At 34.9% G+C, this 19,641-nt stretch overlaps 1 long non-coding RNA gene across 2 annotated transcripts; it reads left to right on the top strand.

The window, feature by feature from the left end:
* Positions 1–1,229: 1,229 nt before the first annotated feature.
* On the top strand, positions 1,230–18,574 carry LOC145086961 (uncharacterized). 2 transcript variants are annotated; one of them, XR_013700703.1, is made up of 3 exons: positions 1,230–1,538; positions 4,485–4,593; positions 17,353–18,574. It is a non-coding gene; the product is annotated as an uncharacterized LOC145086961 (long non-coding RNA). The 2 variants fall into 2 exon arrangements; XR_013700702.1 differs by lacking the exon at positions 17,353–18,574 and adding an exon at positions 14,157–14,336.
* The last annotated feature ends 1,067 nt before the right edge of the window (positions 18,575–19,641 follow it).

The following is a 19,641-nucleotide window of genomic DNA, read 5'->3' as shown; positions in this document are numbered from 1 at the left end:
AGTCGGTCAATTCTTGTAATATCATTACATTTAAATATTTTTTACTTTTTATATACCCTAATATAAAAAGTATATCTATCCTATATTTATATACCATTGATAAAATAAAATATGAACAAATATTATTTATATTAAAAACAATTAACATTAGTATGATGTAAACACAACACCATAAATATATGTTTTTCTATTATTAAAGTAGAAATTATTAATTGTTTTTAGACTTGGTAGAGTACATGATAAGGATTGAACATGAAATAAATATTAGTTCAAAAAAAACGTATGATAGTAAAAAAAAACGTACATAAATTTTTGTTAATCATTCACAAGTTAATGTAATAGTTATTTTTCAATTATTATGAAACATGGGCCATTTATGCAAATTTACTTAAACATGGAGCATATATGTAATTCAGTGAGAAGTAAGGCCCCGTTTGATATGCGTCTGACCGAGTCAAGTCAGACGTTTTTTGCTGACTCGGTTAGCAAAATGTGTTTGATAATCCAATTCTGGTCATCTGACTCGGTAAGAAATGTCTGACTGAGAAAGAAAGCAAGACTTTACAATAATACCCTTGGCCTTGGATAAAAACAAGTGCAATTGGAGGTTACGAGAATTGAACTCGGGTCTCCTCTATACATAGAATGATGTTTACCAGAAAGCTAAAGGGTTTTTTGTGTTTTAATCTCTAAAATAGTATATTTAATGTCGATTATGCTGGAAGTTTTTTGTATACATTATTATTATTATTATTATTATTATTATTATTATTATTATTATTATTATTACTTTTATTATTATTATTATTATTATTATTATTATTATTATTATTATTATTGCTTTTATTATTATTATTATTATTACTTTTATTATTATTATTATTATTATTATTATTATTATTATTATTATTGCTTTTATTATTATTATTATTATTATTATTATTATTATAAAGAGCATGAGGGTAAAATGGTCATTTTGTATCAGTCAGCACATTCACTCAGATGTATAATCAAACAGCATAGTTTCTTACTCAGTCAGAACTTATTACTCAGACTGACCTTTCTCAATCAGCACTTTCTTAGTCAGCAACTATCAAACGACCCCTAAGTGTTGGAGAATAAATTGGATTTTTATTTAGTTCGAAGATAAAACATCTTTTTTCAATGTACTCATCCACGCCTTTGTATTTTTATGACACACAAACACACAGTACAATCGCACTTCTCTCTCTTTCTCTCTCTCTCTCTCTAGAAATCAAGAACGAAACCAATTGGTGCGGGTAAATATTATTCGTTTTTCTATGTGGATCTGTTAAACTCACAAACTCACAGATCTGTTAGAGTCACAAAATCGGGGACCGGAGGCAAACGTATCCTACAAATCGACTTCAATATTTACTGAAAGTATCGATTTTCAAGAAGTAAAGAATTGCGTATCTGTAGTAGGTAGTTGGAGAGGACAGCATGAATCAAGAATGCAAAAAGGCAGCTACTATCGGTAAAACAACAATGCATCAAAGGAAACGACTTAAAAGAAGGTTAGGGTTTTATAATCTTTTAATTTAGGTTTGAACTTTTGTTTTTCAAATTTTGTGGAGGGAAACATAATCTGTTTTAAAATTTTGAAAGTATTAAATTTTTTTTTGTTAAGTATGCATGAATCTCGGTGAAAATAATAAAAAACGAATGTTTTTTTTTCGTATTTTTTCTCCGCTGTGATGACGTTCTCATTGAAATTTTGTGGAAGGAAAGATACCCTCTGATTGAAAGTGATATACCAATTATACCCTCCCTAAATCTCTACGATCTCTTCTTCAATCCCCTCCCAGGGAAATTGTTTGATTTAAAGGATCTAACTTATCAAGAAACCAATTTCGTTCCAAAACAAAAGTAATTATTAAGAAACCAACTGATCAGGAATTTGACCCAAATGTAACTGTGGTGGAGATTACCTTAAGGAATTGGAATTGAAACCTATATGAAGACTATAATGTGTTTTAAATAGTTTTTTTTTGTGCAGTAAAGCAATATATTAATAAAAAGAGAAAACCAAACTCTGATTGATAAGTATATGCCATTTATATAGTTGCATTTGGGCAAAACAATCAAAATTAGAGCAAAACCCAGAAATGTTGCCAACCAACACATGGGAAAAACACTCCATCTAAGAGAAACACCAACTCAACGGATTCTATATTTTTTTCGATCAACATATCATAAGGTTTAATAGGTTAAAAACTTGATGGTGAACAATGGTTTGCAGTTTGCTTAATAAGATTGTTATATTTAGAAGTGAAGTAAAAGTTGAATTTTAGATATCGTTTTTTAGTTTCTGATCATACTTTTCCAATTTCATGATTGAAACAGAGCATCTAATTAGTTTTCAAATTCAAATTGCTGTTGAATCAAGTATAATTACTGTTGGAACTAAATATTAACATTGTTTTCAACAAAATTTTAAAAAGTAGAAATGTAACTTATATATAAACATAAAGTAAATAACTAAATGGTAGTAAAAGAAAGTGAAGTTTTTTTTTTTTCTTTTTTTTTTTTTTTTTTTTAAATATTCTTTGATAAAAATATACCATATAGGAAAGTGTTTTAATTCAAATAAATTTATAAAGGATAATCTAAATTAAGTAATATTACCATGACTTGAATTTTGACATTTTGCCTTTTATGTATCTAAATTAGTTATTCATATTTTGCCTTTTATGTGTATGAATTAGTGATTCATATTTCTTGCTTTTATTATGAACAACTAGTTTATAACCCGTGGGAATCACGGTTATAAAATTAATTAAACTTTTATTTTAAATAAATTGTTAATTTAAGAGATATTTTTTAGCTATGCGAAATTATAATCGTTGATTCACATAAATATGTAAAATTAATTTTTAATATATATTAGACATTTTTTATTTGTGGATTAATGAAAACATTAATATAAAATTTAAAATTTAAAATAGAGAATAAATGCATTGACAAATAGCATCATATTAATGAGGATGTCTAAAAAATTTAAAATGGAGAACTAATATATTGACAAGTGGCAACACATTAATTAAGAGGTCTAATATGATGACACATGACAAAAGAACTACTCTTTTATTAGTATAGAGATTTCTCACTTTTTTGTAATTTTAAATGAGTTTTAATTGGTTCATCTGTTTTAATGTAAACTATCAGTTTGATACCATTAGAAATATTTCATATGTCAATGTTGCTTTAAACATATAACTAACTGCCAAAACACAAATATGAGTGTAATTTTTCAATAATTTGGGAGAAAAAAGCAATGTAGTCTAAAATCAGTTGTACCAAAAACAAAATAACATAGCAAACGACATCATAGGACAGAAAAAAAAACCCAATATACTTTCAAGAAACAAATATGAAAACCATCAAATCCCAAAAAAACCATTCAAAACCAAAAAAAGTTAAAAATCTAAACGGCTTAGAGTTTATGATGCGGAAACCAAATTAACCACGAACTAAGATTGTTTGTAAAAAGTAAAATACATTTACTTTTATTTCTTGGGCACCAAAAGAGGCGTTGGTTGTTCATTTGGTGGTGACAATCGAGCAGTTTTAGAAGTAGACAAATTCTTCATTTCATCAAGATCCATGCATGTAGCAAGGTTTCTTTTCAAGTCAGTTGGTGTAGAAATCAACTATCTAGGACTTGTTGTAGTTTATTTGTCCCTAGCACATGGTGTTAAATTTTCACCTGTGAAAAAGAATCCTATAAAAAAATTAGTTAGTTGTTATACATTAAAATGAAATATTTCATAATTATAATTTAAAAAGTACAACCTTGACAACTTTGGTCTCTTGGAAACCAATATCTGAAGAACCAATCTGGAATCAACCAGAATTACCAGGCTGCATCATAAGAACGAAACAAAATGCTATTGAGTCAGATATAGTTGGGTCAATGTGGTAAAAAATAAATCTAAGTTTTGAAAAAAAAAATATATGGAATAAGATTCTTTTCTTCTAGTTCATCAATTAGTTATGCATTCTGAGTTAATCTTGTTATCCCATAAATATTATTTTTATTATTGACATTGTAACTTGTGATATCAATCTTAATTGCCAACTTTTTGTCCACCACAACTTTCAACACCATTGGAAACAATTCCAACCTGATCCCAGCTAAAATATAAATAAATATTGTTAGAAAATTTGTATGTAAAATATATAATATATAACATAAATAAAAAATTAACAACTATAAAATAATACCTTCTTGTTTTTATCATACAACTCCTTAACTGTGTATTTGAACTTCTTTGCTTCTTGATCAAATAAGGTTAAAGTCAAGGTTGTTGTGTTGTCTTGAACCCGAAGTGGGATTTTAAATCTAAATAATGTATAAAATTATATTATATTACACGAATATGATAAACATATATTGTTATTATGTAAATTAAATATGTAATATCTTGGAATAACCGAAATTTGGATATTTTTGCATATAGGATTAACACATTCATAAGTAACGATTTCGGCCACTTCATGAGAACCATCAACCTTATCAGTAGAGGACTCTTTTTGTCTTGCTGACTTTTTGCAGTTACTACAAACAAGGTAATACCAACGTATGTTTTGACGTATTCCCTTAACAGTACCAACACTAATGACTGTTTTTTCCTGAAAATTTAAATAATGTTCAGTGTTAATAAATGTTAGTTTGCAAAAATGTATGTTAGTTTTGTTATAACAATATACTCTGTTTATTTGTTACACTTTTAAAATCTAAAAACAAAAGTGTATTACTCACAACTTTAAAAATAATGTAAAGTACCTCCAAATGTTCAAACAACTCATCAATGTTAGAAAACAAATGATTTTTCAGAAAGTCATCGTGTTCTATGTCTTGTTTTGATGCGATCATCTTGATTGCAATTGATGAAAGTTGTTGTCCATTTTGAGAACCTAATCTGTTCATTTATAACAAAGAAAGGAATTAAATTTATTATAGTATGAAAAAATAAATATAAAAATACAAAGGAAAGTATAAATGAAAGTACTTGTTTTTGTAGGTTGCAATTTCATCGATATCATTATTTTTGAACAACCTACTAACATCAAAGTAGCTGGATGAAAAAGGATGACTTACAAAAATAGAATTTATTATTTAATATTATATATATATATATATATATATATATATATATATATATATATATATATATAATTTTAGAAAATGGTTGTTAAAAATAATTACAAACCATTAATAAACTTCACTCTGACAAACTGAACAATAACAACAACTGGATCAAGGCTGTTATTGTTAGTAAGAAAATCACACATGTAGTCTGCATTCTGACCCTATAAAGTTACTTTAAGCTTAGTATGCCTAAAACAATAAACAAATATTGTAGATAATATAAAAGAAATTGTATTATATTTTTTTGTAATAATGGTGAATACCCTATATCTTGAAGACGCAAGAGCATTTTGTGTTTTGATTTATCTTGTTCAGAGGTATCTATACACCCATATTAAAAAATGTGTCCAATAATATCTACAAAATCAACAAAACTTAGGCTTAAGTTAATAAAACTGATCAATTTGTAGTCCAAAGAAAGAAAGTAGGATGTCATATCACAAAAGTTAATATTAAATGAATTAAGCAAAAGAGTTTAACTCCAAGATGTTATTCGAAACGATCGTATTAAAGTCAACAAAATCAAAGCCGTGTGCAGATCCAGAAAAGTTTTCATAATCTTTTCCAGTTGTATCGTGATAAAAGTCATTTTTTCTTATCGGATCAGAAAACTTAAATTTGGAAGTATTTAGTGCGATGTTAGGTTTGTGGACGTATATTGAACTATCTTCTTTAAGATAGTGCTTGAATTTTGAAAACCATGTCTTCACAGAAGATACATGAGTTTTGCTTCCCCAAAAAAGCAACAAATAACAAATATTTAAATATAGTGGATATGAATATGAATAATTTTTTTACAAAAATAATAATTGAATATATGCATCTTATACTTCCTCATCCATCAGAATAATTTCTATCGAGTATGTATCATTTGGATCAAATTTTGACTTTTGAGTCCAAAGACGTATGTCACCTCGTGCTTTTATGGAAAAAGGGATATTGCTCGGGAAATTGTAAGACAAGTATGAGTTGATTAAAGCATAGAGCTTCTAGTTACCTCTTCATAGATATAAGGATCATCGAAATTGGTTTTATAACAAAGAAGTTATGGCCTTCGGATGAATTTAGGGTTTAAGGAAAAACCCTAGGATGTGAGGCGTAAATAAATAGTACGCGGTGTGTACTAGTGTGAAGACTTTATGCGAGGCGTAATTTGGTGTACACTTAGCATACTGTGAAGGGTGGGTCGGGAGTGGGAGGCCTCGTATGCTGGGCGTACGAGGATTACACGCGGCGTATGAAGGAAATAAGAAACCCTAATTTTAGGGTGTTGTACCCTATATAAACACCTTAAGTCATTAGGGCTAGCCTCTTTACTAGCCTTTAAGCCTCCAAAACCCTAAAGGTCGTCCCTTAGCGTCCATGGTTGTGCATTTGAGTTCCTAAGACGATTTTGGTGGTTGTTTTGCTGCTTGTGAAAGAAGTATAGTAGTTGGAAGGTGCTTTGCTTGGTGAGAAGGTTATAAATCTAGAATCATCACCCTTGTTGCAAGATTATTTAGGTATCAAGTTCAAACATTGTCTTCTCCATGATTAGATCACTTCATTTTTTTTATGCTTTTGGTCCCTTTTTCAGTTGGTTTGAGGAGTTGGATCATTTTAAGGACCTATTCTTTTAGATCTGAGCTTGTTATGGCCTCCTATGGCATAAAGGTGCAAGCTTTATGGTATTTTTGGTCACTTGCTAAGTCCTCTTGAGCTTGAAGAGCTTCATTAAGTCATGCATGAGCATAAAGTTAGCAACTTTACATGATTACCCAGCTCCAAGAAGTCAAATCTATGTTTTGGGATCAATGTCTTAGCGGATTATGATGCAAATTGAGTTTGGACTAAATGGAGGAGTACGTTGGGCATACAAGCCTATACGCTGGGCATATAAGCTCTTAATCCAATACGCTTAGCGTACAAGCTAAGTACGCCCTACATACTCAGCAGGATGGGATTTCAGTGTTTAGGCTTCAGTTTGGGCCATCTTTTAGGCTTAGTTGTTTTGGGCCATGTTAGGCCATCAAGTTTTAGTCTGATATTTGCTTGAGGAGGCCCACTATGGGATTTGGGCCCAATTTGGAAAATTAGGCCATAATTTGGGCCTTGGGTGGCTAATTTAGAATGGGCGTTCGGATTGTCGGATTGGGACTAGGCCTTAGGCCAAGTTATGGAGAGGGTACAAAGGTCGTTTATCCTAGTTTGGACACTTAGTGTGGGTCAGATCCGATTATTTATGGATGATTAACTTGTGATTGTTATCGCGAGGATTCTTATGGGCTAGCAGCCAGAGATTCTTTCTGTGAGATTCGGCAGTGTGAGGTGAGTCTCTACACTGAGTTTAGCGGGTTGAAGGCACCAATTACGGCCCATGGTTTATATGTTAGGACGCTAGATTTCTGCATGACTCTTGCATGTGTTATGTGATGGCATGTTTACAGGGCAAGGCCCGATGCCAAGCGGGGCCTGATGAGTATATTGTATGTTGGTTATTAGTATATGTTTTATGCTATCGGGAGACCCGATATTGGGTGGGGCTCGATGACCGATGATATGATATTGTCTTTGTGATTATCACATGTGTTAGTATGATTACATGTTTTTATGATTATATGTATTGGGTGGGGCCTAGTAATCGACAGATCTGTAAACTGAGTGGGGCCCGATGGAGGCTGGGGGCCCAATTTGGGATTTAGTATTTTTGGTATGTGGTATCTTGGGAAACTCAATAAGCTTTGTAATTTTGGTTTTCAGTTTATATTTTAGGTACTTCGGTTTTCTGTTGAAAGAGATCAGGATGATTGCAGAGCACACACCACATGTTTCCGTATTATATGATTTCCTCTGATAATGATGATATATTAATAAAGCTTTGATTACCCTGGTTCATGAAAATAAGATGATGTACAATTTTAGTAATTTTTAAAATGAAAAGCTTTTTGGGTCTTATTTTTGTGACGTTCTAAGTTGGTATCGGAGCCTTGATTTAAGGGATTTAGACATACTCTCGGGTGTGTCTGAACTCAAACTAAGGATTTGGTAAAGAAAAATTATTAAAAAAAAGGAAAAACAAATTTTCTAATACAAGAAAGGACATGGTGCATGCAATTGACCAAACTGAAGTAAGTTTTCCTAAAATACCCATACATGTTATCTGATATGATTTTATTTATGAATCTGTGAATTATATGTTAGTTAGGGCTAAGGATCTGCTCAGTATTTGCATGATAGAATGCTACGAGAGATGCCTTGTATGCCTATCATATGGGCTTGTAGACTTTCATGCTACTTCTGATTAGTCAGTGATAGATTGGCTTGATATGTGATGCCTTGTAGCTTAGGAAGCATGTGATGCTAGATTAGGTATAATTTGCATGCATAAGGTTGACGGTAGAAGAGTGAAGGTTCATAGCATGAGTTATGGAATGTGAGCTTGAATGTTCTTGGGTTATTCTATGGAATAGAGTGCTACTATACGAATGTAGCTTGCTTTGTGCTTTGTGGAACTTTTAGGTGATGGTAGTTAGCTACTAAGTGAATACGTTAAGTCATATGTGACGAAGGTTGAATAATCTCAGAGTAATGGATTTGACCTTATTGCACAACTCTTGTCAGAGTGCAACCGTTGTAGGGATGAGTCTGTTACTCGAAAGATTATTTAATCTTTGTTGCATATGATTGTATTCATGAGGTGGGTAACTGGCATTCTGTGGAGTTCTTCAGCAGTTGATGGCAGGGTGAGGTCAGGAACCTAGGGAAAGCCTAGGAGGTGCTTTAGTGAGTTTAGTTGTGCTGTTTAGAGATCATGTGGAGCCTCAATTTAGGAAGGTGACCTCGAGGAATGGGATGATTCCACAAGAAAGTATGGATAGGTATGGAAGGTAGTATTGGGCCCGTACTACTAAAAATAACAAGATCCATACTCGAATTAGGGAAAGTTTCGAAGAATCTAGGGAGCAGGTGAGATGAGCATTTTTGGGCATGCTTTGATCATTTTTCATTTTGTTTTTTCTATGGTGATGAGCTCTCGGGAAGGAGGTTCATGTTCAGGTTTAGGATCAGATACAGGTACTGAGTCGGTCGATAAGCGCATGTGGGAGTTCATCTCGTCGGAGATTACCTGCGATGTTTTGGAATGGACTCTGTAATCTTTGGTTCAGTCAATGAAGATATTTTGGAGCTCTGGGATGGTCATCTCGGGGCCTTTCAGGCCAAGATTGTAGCGGGGCAGTTGGGGGCTAATCTGGAGCCCAAAGCTTGTGGATCCCTAGAATCCTTTAGGGAGGCAGATCCTATGGTTAGTTCTTGTCATTTGGGATCGGAGGTGAGTTTTGCACCACGTCCTCAGGAGGTTCGACTCCATGATTGGGTTTCCGAGGAGTTACCTGACATCATTGGGCGCATCATTGATAGATTGGTTGCCAGGCTTATGGGTCGGACCTCAGCTGTTCAGGCGGTTAATAGGATTGTTGAGGTAACTCAGGAGGAGGAGGTCAAGGTTCCTTTAGATGCTTTTGTGGGTATGTTATCTTATACCTTCTTTTGGGTTATTATCGGAAATTTGTATTGCTTTGGAATTTTTCTTGGGTTTAGGTAAGCAATATCTCGGGTTTGATTTTCTTTTTTTGTTTGGGTTATATTATCAAGGATTTCTATATGCCATTCTGCATGCCGAAAGTCTCTTATGAATCATTAATGGGTCACATCTTGTTGAGCGGGTTTTAGTGTGTTCGGTTGCTATTCCGGTTCTTGATAGGGATCGATTCTGGGTATTTTTTGGAGGATCTATGGTCAGGGTTAGCGGGTTAGTTCTCCAATGAAGTCAAGGTTCAACGATATTAGTGCTTATTCTAGTATGATTGACGGTTTTTCATGGAAGAACCTTTGGGGTTCAATCTCTACCGTTGTTAGGTAGGGAGTGGTAGCATGAAGATGCAGGAGTTGTTTGGTCTTTGGAAGTGTCAGGGGAAAATTTTATTATCGCTTTAGTAGTACATGATTAGAATTCAGAGATTCTTTGAGGATAAGAAGTTGGGGTAAAGATTCGCCAGTTCAATGCAAGGGTTATTGTTTTATTTACTTGAATAAAGGACTCAAGGATTTGGTGCGTTATCATGGCAGGTGAGTGGGGTTATCAGATTTTTGCTAAGAATTCATGGAATATTTTTCTGCATTTCAGGAGTTAGGCAACCATCGAGATTGGCTAGTAATGGAAAGCTATTATTGATAAACACAGGTCATAGGCGGTTCAAGCTATATGAAGTTGATGGGTTGGAAATCCGTCAAATTTAAGAGATGAGAGATAGCTTCATCAAATCCAAGTGGGGGAGAATCGATTAGAATTTCCAGGAGTTGGATCGGGTGTGGAATTAGGGAAAGTTTCATATCCTGGTCAGGAGGACAGATGACCCAAGTAGCTGTTTGTAATGAAGTGGTGTAAGATGGGAGTTGAGGAAACTTCCAACAGCTGGTCGGTTACTTCTTTGTTATGAATAGAAGGATTGTGGATGGATCCTAGTCGAGGGTGGTGTTAGAGCCTCGCTGCATGTTCTTGTTAATGAAGGCTTTGGGGTTGAGGTGTTTTGGTGTAGTGAAACAATGGGTAGTAACCATGGTTGGTTAGAAGTGTTGTAAGAATGCAATGCGATCGTGGAATTCAGCAGTTGGGGTAGCCTATCGTTAAGGTGGTCACGAGTTTAAAGGAGGATCATTTCATTCCTTGAGCACAATGGATAGGATTGTCGAGGAGTATTTCTTTTATTTAACTTGAGGACCATTAGGGTATGAGGTGGAGTCGGGCCTGTGTAACTCTAGTTGGGTGGGACACGTGGGCGAGGTCACTCCGTTGAATAGATTGGGTGGGACCCGTGGGTGAGGCCCATGTGTTTATGGCAATGCAAGTGGGACCTGGTAGACACTGTTGGGTCAAGGTATTGGATCTTGGGTTATAGGTTTGAGTATGATGTCAGTAAGTGGCGCAGAGGGATGTTTATGCTGGGTAGCCTTGTCATTTGATCTCTTGGGAACCTGGTGGCTGGACCAGGTGTGAGACTGGTAGTCTCAACATTGGTTTGGGAATATTTATATCCCGTTTTAGTGAGGGATTGTCATGAATCAGAAGGTTTTGGGGGAAATGCGAGTGTAGATCCTTGGATCTCGAGTTATGAGTTTGGTACTAAGCTGGTTCTTGGTGGGAACTCATGTGGGGAATCACGGGCATTTGTGGGCAAGGTCTTCATTTTCGTGGGTTACAAATTAAGAAATATTTGTGCCAAGGAGATTAGTTGAAGGGTTCGGGGTTAAAGAATGGTTTTATTTCAATGGTAGATTAGGCTCTTGTGATTGTGTTTTGGTTTGGTTCTATCTGCAAGGGGCATCAAGATAAGTCAAGACGATTTTATTGATTTGGGATTCATGTGTAGAGTTTCTTGTTATTTCGAAGAATATACCAAGACACTTTGAAGTTTGGAGTAAATAATCTCAGAGTAAATGATTTGACCCTGTTGCGCAACTCTCGTCTGAGTCTAACCATTGCAGGGATGAGTCCTCTACTCGAAGGATTATTTGAGTCTTTTGTCAAGTATAGGTGTTCTGCAGCAATATATGGTAAATGATTTTGTTCCCAATAGAAGCATCAAGTCAACCAAGAGTTGAAAGCATTTTGTTTAAGTGTGGGCTTCAATGGTGTTTTGACCTGGTAGTGGTTCAATATGCGCGGTCTGTTGGGAAGTCAGACCAATGTGAGGTTTCAGGATTCGGGGGAAGTAGATGTGGTTTTTCTGCATGAAATTAAGGATTCCTTCATCTTCGGGTCAGAGAGCCCTGCTAAGGTTGGTTTTGGTTGCCTTGGGAAGGCTATGATATGCTCAAGGATGTGGCTGTGTTGCTGGGGTTCTCTGGCGTTTCGGGGATGGTAAGGAATGGTTTTGAGGACGAAATCTAATTTAAGTAGGGGAGAGTTATAACGCCCTGTTCAGAATTGTTTCATATTTAGAGGTAATGATGAAATATCTGGTATTAGCATGCTCAAGACCTTTGAATAATTGAGATCTGGACTCATTTGGAGGTGGGTGATGTAATTTAGATGATTCGGGTGTTCGGTTTGTGTTTTGGAGCCAAGGGGTATTTTGGTAATATGTCAACTCAGGATTTTATGGAAAACGGTATATTTGTTCAGGAAATTATAAGCCAAGTATCAGTTGATTAAACTGTAGAGCTTCTAGTTACCTCTTCATGGATATATGGATCATTGAAATCAGATTTATAACGAAGAATTTGTGGCCTTCAGATGAATTTAGGGATTAAGGAAAAAACCTACTACGCGGGGCGAAAATAGGTAGTATGCGGGGCATACTAGTGTGAAGACTTTACTCGAGGTGTAATTTGGTGTACGCTTAGCATACTGCGAAGGGTTGATCGGGAGTGGGAGGCCTCGTACGATGGGCGCACGAGGATTAAGTGGGGCGTACGAAGGAAATAAGAAACCCTAAGTTTAGGCTGTTGCACCATATATAAACACCTTAAGTCATTAGGGTTGGCCTCTTTACCAATCTTTAAGCCTCCAAAACCCTAGAAGTCGTCCCTTAGCCTCCATGGTTGTGCATTTGAGTTCCCAAGAAGATTTTGGTGGTTATTTTTCTCCTTGTGAAAAAGTATAAAAGTTGGAAGGTGCTTTGCTTGGTGAGAATGTTATAAATCCAAAATCATCAGCCTTGTTGCAAGCTTATTGAGGTATCAATTTCAAACCTTGTCTTCTCAATGATTATATCTATTCATTTCTTTGTTTTATGCTTTTGGTCCCTTTTTGGGTTGGTTTGAGGAGTTGGATCGTTTTAAGGACCTATTCTTTTAGATCTAAGCTTGTTATGACCTCCTATGACATAAAGGTGGAAGCTTTATGGGATTTTTGGTCACATGCGTGCATTAAGTCACTTGTAAAGTCCTCTTGAGCTTTAAGAGCTTTATTAAGCCATGCATGTGCATAAAGATAGCATTTTTACGTGATTACCCAGGTCAAAGAAGTCAGATTACATTTTGGGATCAATGTCTTAGCCGAATAAGAAGGAAATTGAGTTTGGGTTGAATGGAGGAGTACACTAGGCATACAAGCCTGTACGTGCAATGTACAAGCCCTTAAGCCAATATGCTTAGAATATAAGATGAGTACGCCCCACATACTCAACATGACAGGATTTCGGTGTTTGGGCTTCGGATTGGGCCATCTTTTGTGCAAAGTTGTTTTGGGCCTTGTTGGGCCATCAAGTTTTGGTCTGATATTTATTTGAGGAGGCCCATTTGGGATTTGGACCCAATTTGGAAAATTGGGCCATGATTTGGGCCTTGGGTGGCTAATTAGGATTGGGCCTTTGGATTGTCAGATTGGGCCTTCGCCTTGGGGCAAGTTATGGAGAGGGTAAAAAGGTCTTTTACCCTAGTTTGGACACTTAGTGTGGTTCGGATCCGATTATTGATGGATGACTAATTTGTGATTGTTAGCGCGAGGATTCTTGTAGGCCAGCCGCCAAAGATTCTTTCTGTGAGATTCGGCAGTGCGAGGTGAGATTCCTCGCTGGGTTTAGCGGGTCGAAGGCACCAATGTCGACCCATGGTTTATATGTTAGGATGCTAGATGTCTCCGTGACTCTTTCACGTGATATGTCATGGTATGCCAGGTGTGGCCTGATCAGTATACTATATGCAAGTTATCAATATGTGTTTTATGCTACCGGACAAGGCCTGACCGTATGGTATGCTATTGTCATTGTTATTATCACATGTGTTAGTATGATTAGATGTTTATATGATTATATGTATCCGACGAGGCTCAGTATCAGCTGGGGCCTGGTGATTGACAGATCAATAAACCGTGCGGGGCCCGAAGCCAAGTGGGACTCGATGTCGGCTGGGGCCCAGTATGTAGTTTAGTATGTTTGGTATGTGGTATCTTAGGGAACTCACGAAGCTTTGTGCTTACGGTTTTCAATTTATGTTTCAGGTACTTCGATTTTCTGTTGAAAGAGTTAGGTATGATTGGAGAGCACACACCACATGTTTCCGCATTTTGTGATTTACTCTGATAACGATGATATAATAATTCTTTAATTACCTTGGTTCATGAAAACGAGATGATGTACTATTTTAGTAATTTTAAAAATGAAATGGTTTTTGAGTCTTATTTTTGGGATGTTAGACTATAGGGGGTAGGGGTAAGTGAGGGTTTTGAGAGGATATGGGAGTAAATTAGAGACAAAATGAGCCGCAAATAAGTTCTACATATAGGCTGGGAAAAGTAGGTTACGCCGCACATATGGTCCGTGCGTTCCTATTCACGAGATCATGGATTCTTATTTAAATTGTTTTGTCTAACAATCGAACGATCTAAATTTCAGTTTATGTGGCGCACACTACTGTATTGAAACTTATAAAAAATCATAATTTTCTCATACATAGTCAGATTTAGACGTTGTTTATACTCACGAGTTCGCTTTTACGTTTACTACGACTTTCATTTAGATTATTTTACCAAAATAATTGTTTATCAAAAACATCTATTTATCGCCGTGACAAATAATTATCTTATTCAAAGATTTCAATTATAATAATTATTATAATTATTTTGTAATCGGCTAGCCCTATCTTAGGACATTACACATTCTTACACTAATAAAAAACATTGATAGTTATACCCTCATTACAATTAGAAAATACCTATTAAGGAGACATTTTAATTTCCTTTTTTTTTCAAAAAAAATCTCAACAACATGTTGAAGAATCATCTCTCAAAGTTGATTTATTGTGATTAGGCCAATTATTTCCCTTTTTTCTTTGCGTATTATTTACACCACCAAGTTTTCTTCTGTTGAAATTTATACCCCTCTTTTTAATATTTAATCTTTTTTCTTCTTTGATCATCCTTTACACCATTAGCTTATTATTTTTGAGGTTATAAACACCTTCAAAAAAAAAAAAAGCGATCATAGATAAGATTGCAAAACCACCTTTAATAATAAAATTTGGATTTCTTTTATCAAAGCCAAAAAAATAACCGAAATTAGATGATTACATAATTAACCACTTAAAAAAATACAACTTCAAATTAATTCCTTTCAAAAACAATAACATGTTGTCCCACTATAATATTTACACTAATGTACATATAATATTCAAACTATGTACTCGCCTATTCTCACCTTTGGTCACAAGTAATTTAAAGTTCTATAGGTTTTAGTTGTAACTGTTAAAAGGTTAGTATTTTCAAATTTGGATTTTTGTTTGTTTGTATGCCAATTTTGTATGCAATTCACAAAAAGAATGTATGTAAAATAGGCTGAATTTGGAAACAAGCATGTAATTTGGAGACATATCCATATCACTTCTGGTAACATACACGTTCAGTTATCGTGTTTTATAATAAATAATATTGTGAAATATTATATGAATTTGAGTATTGAGTTCTAACAGATAGTTTTTATTAGAACTGAAGTATAACTATGTATACAATCATTCAAAATGTATTGGAAGTCTTATGAGATTCCAATCAAATGTCAGTTATTGAAATTAATGAAAATATGAAGTTGGAAATATGTGAAAATAATGTTAATGAAAGTTGTAAAGAATCTCATTAGAAACATTTTGGCGAAAACCTCATCGAAATTCGAGTTATAACGAGAAAGTTATGACTTATTGAAGTTTCGCGACAGAACCAGCACGACGTCGTATGACGTAAAAAGTGAGTTTTCGATAAACTACTTTTTAGCCCTTATGATCTAAAAATTGTAGTATTCGTTAAACCGAGAATTTTAATAAAAATAACGTCAAAGTCTGACTTTGTATGAGAAAGTTATGATTTTTCTAAGTTTCGGTATAGCAGTAGACAGCTAAAAACACGAAATAAAGATCGAGTGATTTTTAGCAGACACAACCTAAATGAGAATCGAAGGTCTCGTTAATAGTAGTATAATGGTAAAAGACAGACAAAAACGGATGTCGGATGAAAAAGTTATGAATTTTTAACGGACTTTTCGTGTCTCGACCCGTTAAATATATAATATTAGAAATATATCAAAATTAGCCGACTGAGTTTAAACGAAAGCTGTAGATCATAATCTCACCTACGCGTGGATATAAAGAACGTCAAAAACGGAACTCGTATGCAAAAGATATGGATTTTTGAAGTTCAAAGTACAAACTTCGAGACCTGACTGCATTCACGACGCGAATCATAGGAATTCACGACGTGAACAACCTGAATGACACCATTCGAGCCTAGAAGACATACGACAAGCCTAGGGGGTGACTAGGATCGAAGTCACGACGTGAACATACATGGTTCACGCCGTGAACCTCAAAATTTCACCCTATAAATAGAAAACGAAGCATTCGGGATTTGTTTGCTAATTCTGATATCTCTCACTCTCTAAACCTTCTTTAGCCCGCTTTTAACCCCCCCCCCCTCCCGCGGAGCCCCAGTATCATCCCCGACACCCGAAACAAGTCCCGATGCTCCGAAGTTCTTGAGAAAATCATATTTTCTTGCAGAAACTTTGCCCGTGTAAGCCCGATTTTCAACTAAAATCCCCGGTTTTATCACAGAAAGTCATATTTTAGAGCCGAAGTGCTGCCCAAATTATCATTTATTCCTTTGGTTATTTCACGGTGAGTTCAATATATAGGAACAATTTTATGTTATGTGTTATATGTGCTATGTGCTTTTCCGTGTTATTATTACATGCTATTATGGTAGCAAAGTTGTACCTTTGACCATGTGATGAGTGGAAGGACTTAGATTCACAGTGGTATTGGTATGTAGCCTCTGGCCGTATAGAGCATGTCTCGTAAGAGAATGACTTCTACCCCTATGGCATTGGTAGAAGGTTAGATAAGGCTAAAAGCCTGAAATCTACCAAAATGTTTAAATCAGAAAGTATATGTCTATTGTGCCATTTGGGCCAAAATTTTATTGATGTATATCAAGTATTGAAATTGTTATGTCTCATTGATTGTATATCTTTGAATCAAGTCATTGATTGATATGGAAAGCTTGTCAAATGATTCACAAATGCCTTTTTTGTTCCTTGTTCCTCTTTTCTTTTGCCGTATTGAAGTATATATATGGCATAACGTTATATTGTATCTATTATTGAACTCACTAAGCATCACCGCTTATCCCTCTGAGTGCTTAACCATTGCAGGTAATAAGGATCCAGTATAGACATATACTATTAAAAGATTTTGAATAGTTTAAAACTATTACTTTTGTATTTAGTACTCATATATGTATAAAAGTATAGTATCCTGGGTAGTTATGTAATATATAACATTTTGTAATAGTCAGTTTGTATCCAGTCTTTTGTAATTAAACTATCAATGTAAAATATTGTTTATAAACATGCATGTAGCATGTTTTGAAGTAGTTTGAAGTAGCTTGGAATAATAATGTTTCAATTATGAAAGTGTGGGTCTCTCAATCATGGTATCAAAGTAGTAGTTTAAGTGAACTAAATTCCACGGATTGGTATTTAGACTTAAACCGCCAGAAGTTCAATATATGAACGGATTCATTGTAATTATATGGATACAAAACTTAGGAAAGACTTAAGTAGAGTATTAGGTAATGATAAACCCTAATATTCTAAAATACAATGTTACTCCATGTTACAGAGCACTGACTGAAAAGGTGAGTAGCCATACACCATAGGTGGGTAGAGATCCTCAACCTGATGATGTAAATACTCAAGTATCTCCTCGTCAGGGGCGACTATTGGGTAAACTTACTGGTGTTATTCGGAAAACTATCGAAGAGCACAAAAAGAATGATGATAAAGGAAAAGAGAAATTCACCGGAGAATCTTCAAAAGGAGACACGAGACATCCTTCATTCAAAACTTTCAAGAGTAGTGGTGATACAGAGTTTTCTGTTGTCCTTAATCCCATAGTTGTTCTAACTTGGATTCAAAACACAAAGAAAGTATTTCATATTTCTCATGTGGATAATGAAGACAATGCTAGTTATTCTTCTGCTATGCTTGTCGGAGAAGCCTTGTTCTGAACGGAAGCAACATATGAAGCTCTCAACGGGTTTGACCAGGAGAATTTTAATGGGTTATGACCATTCTAACACCCCTAAGTGTACATGCAACCTAGAAAACCTTGGATCTAGGTTTGTCTAAAATACATGCAAAATTTGATTTTCATGGTTCATAATCCTATCTAGCATACGCAGGGAACTTTTAACATAAAAGATGGCTAGAATTACATAACTTGTAGTTGATTTGATTCCTTGAAAACCTTGAGAGCCTAGCACCCCAAGTGTGATGCCTCAAATGTTTCACAGAACACCAAGTGCTTTGGAATAACTTTGAGAGAATGTATAACACTTCAAAATCAGCCTAGCCCTCTTCTTTTCATAGTGTACCCGATTTTAGAGGATATCATGCTCTTTATATAGTGTGTCACATCTAGGGTTACACCATGTAAACCCTAATGTGACATGACTCTTCATTTCCATGACCCATGAGTTAGTAACTCCCATGGAGCATCCTATGAGTTTTAACCCAACTTGATAATCCATGGAGTATTAGCCCACTATAAAAGTTATGGATGATTTACATAATCAACCCATATATTTAATTAGTCATCTTTTGATCACTTAATTAATTCTAGATTAATTCTTGACTAATACTAATTAAATAATAGTATTAATATATTAGAACTTATAATATATTAATAAACCATAAGTATTATTTCACTCATTTTAGTTTATCCAAATGCATGATGCCATGCAACCCAAATGGACCATGCCGGGTCGGGTCAAGTATATACCAGATATAGTTATGGACTTAGAAACCTTATCCAAAAAATTTATCCTAGGAAATGTTCAAAACTCGCTTGCTAGGGAAGTATTGTCCTTTGGACATGAGGAGAAGATTGGAGAAAGAATTCATTGAGCTTAAATAAGGAGGAAGACTATGATTGATTATGAAACTCAATTCAATCAAAAAGTACGGTTTGCTTCAAAGTATATTCCAAATGAAGACGATAAAATTCAGTTATTTTTTGATGGACTACGCGATGAAATATGTGATTTCGTGGCTAATCGGGATGTTCTGTCATTTGAAAACGCTGTTGAGTATGCTCGAAAACGAGAGCATGACTTAGAAATACGCCGTGCCACTATTTTTGTTCCGAAGCATCCACGAATTGATCGAACTGCTCCTGTTCCCTCTATTCCACCAGCTCAATCTACTCGAACTGAACCTGGTAAACAAGTGCAAACTCAAAATGCCCCTTGTGGCTGTGGAAGGTCGCAATCTTTTTCTCTTCAATCGTCATCATGTTGAAATTGTGGAAAGAATCATCCGGGCGAATGCAGATTAGAAAAAGGATCAGTGGTCTGTTATGGATGTGGAGAAGTAGGCCACATGATGTTTGTTTTTCCGATGAAGAATGTTACATGCTTTGCTTGTGGTGTTGCTGGCCAC

The sequence above is a fragment of the Lactuca serriola genome, chromosome 2 (assembly GCF_051521515.1).
Source record: "Lactuca serriola cultivar US96UC23 chromosome 2, Lser_US96UC23_V15, whole genome shotgun sequence".
NCBI lineage: Eukaryota > Viridiplantae > Streptophyta > Magnoliopsida > Asterales > Asteraceae > Lactuca > Lactuca serriola.
Note: the sequence above shows the minus strand (reverse complement) of the source record. Positions and strands in the feature narration are given on the sequence as shown.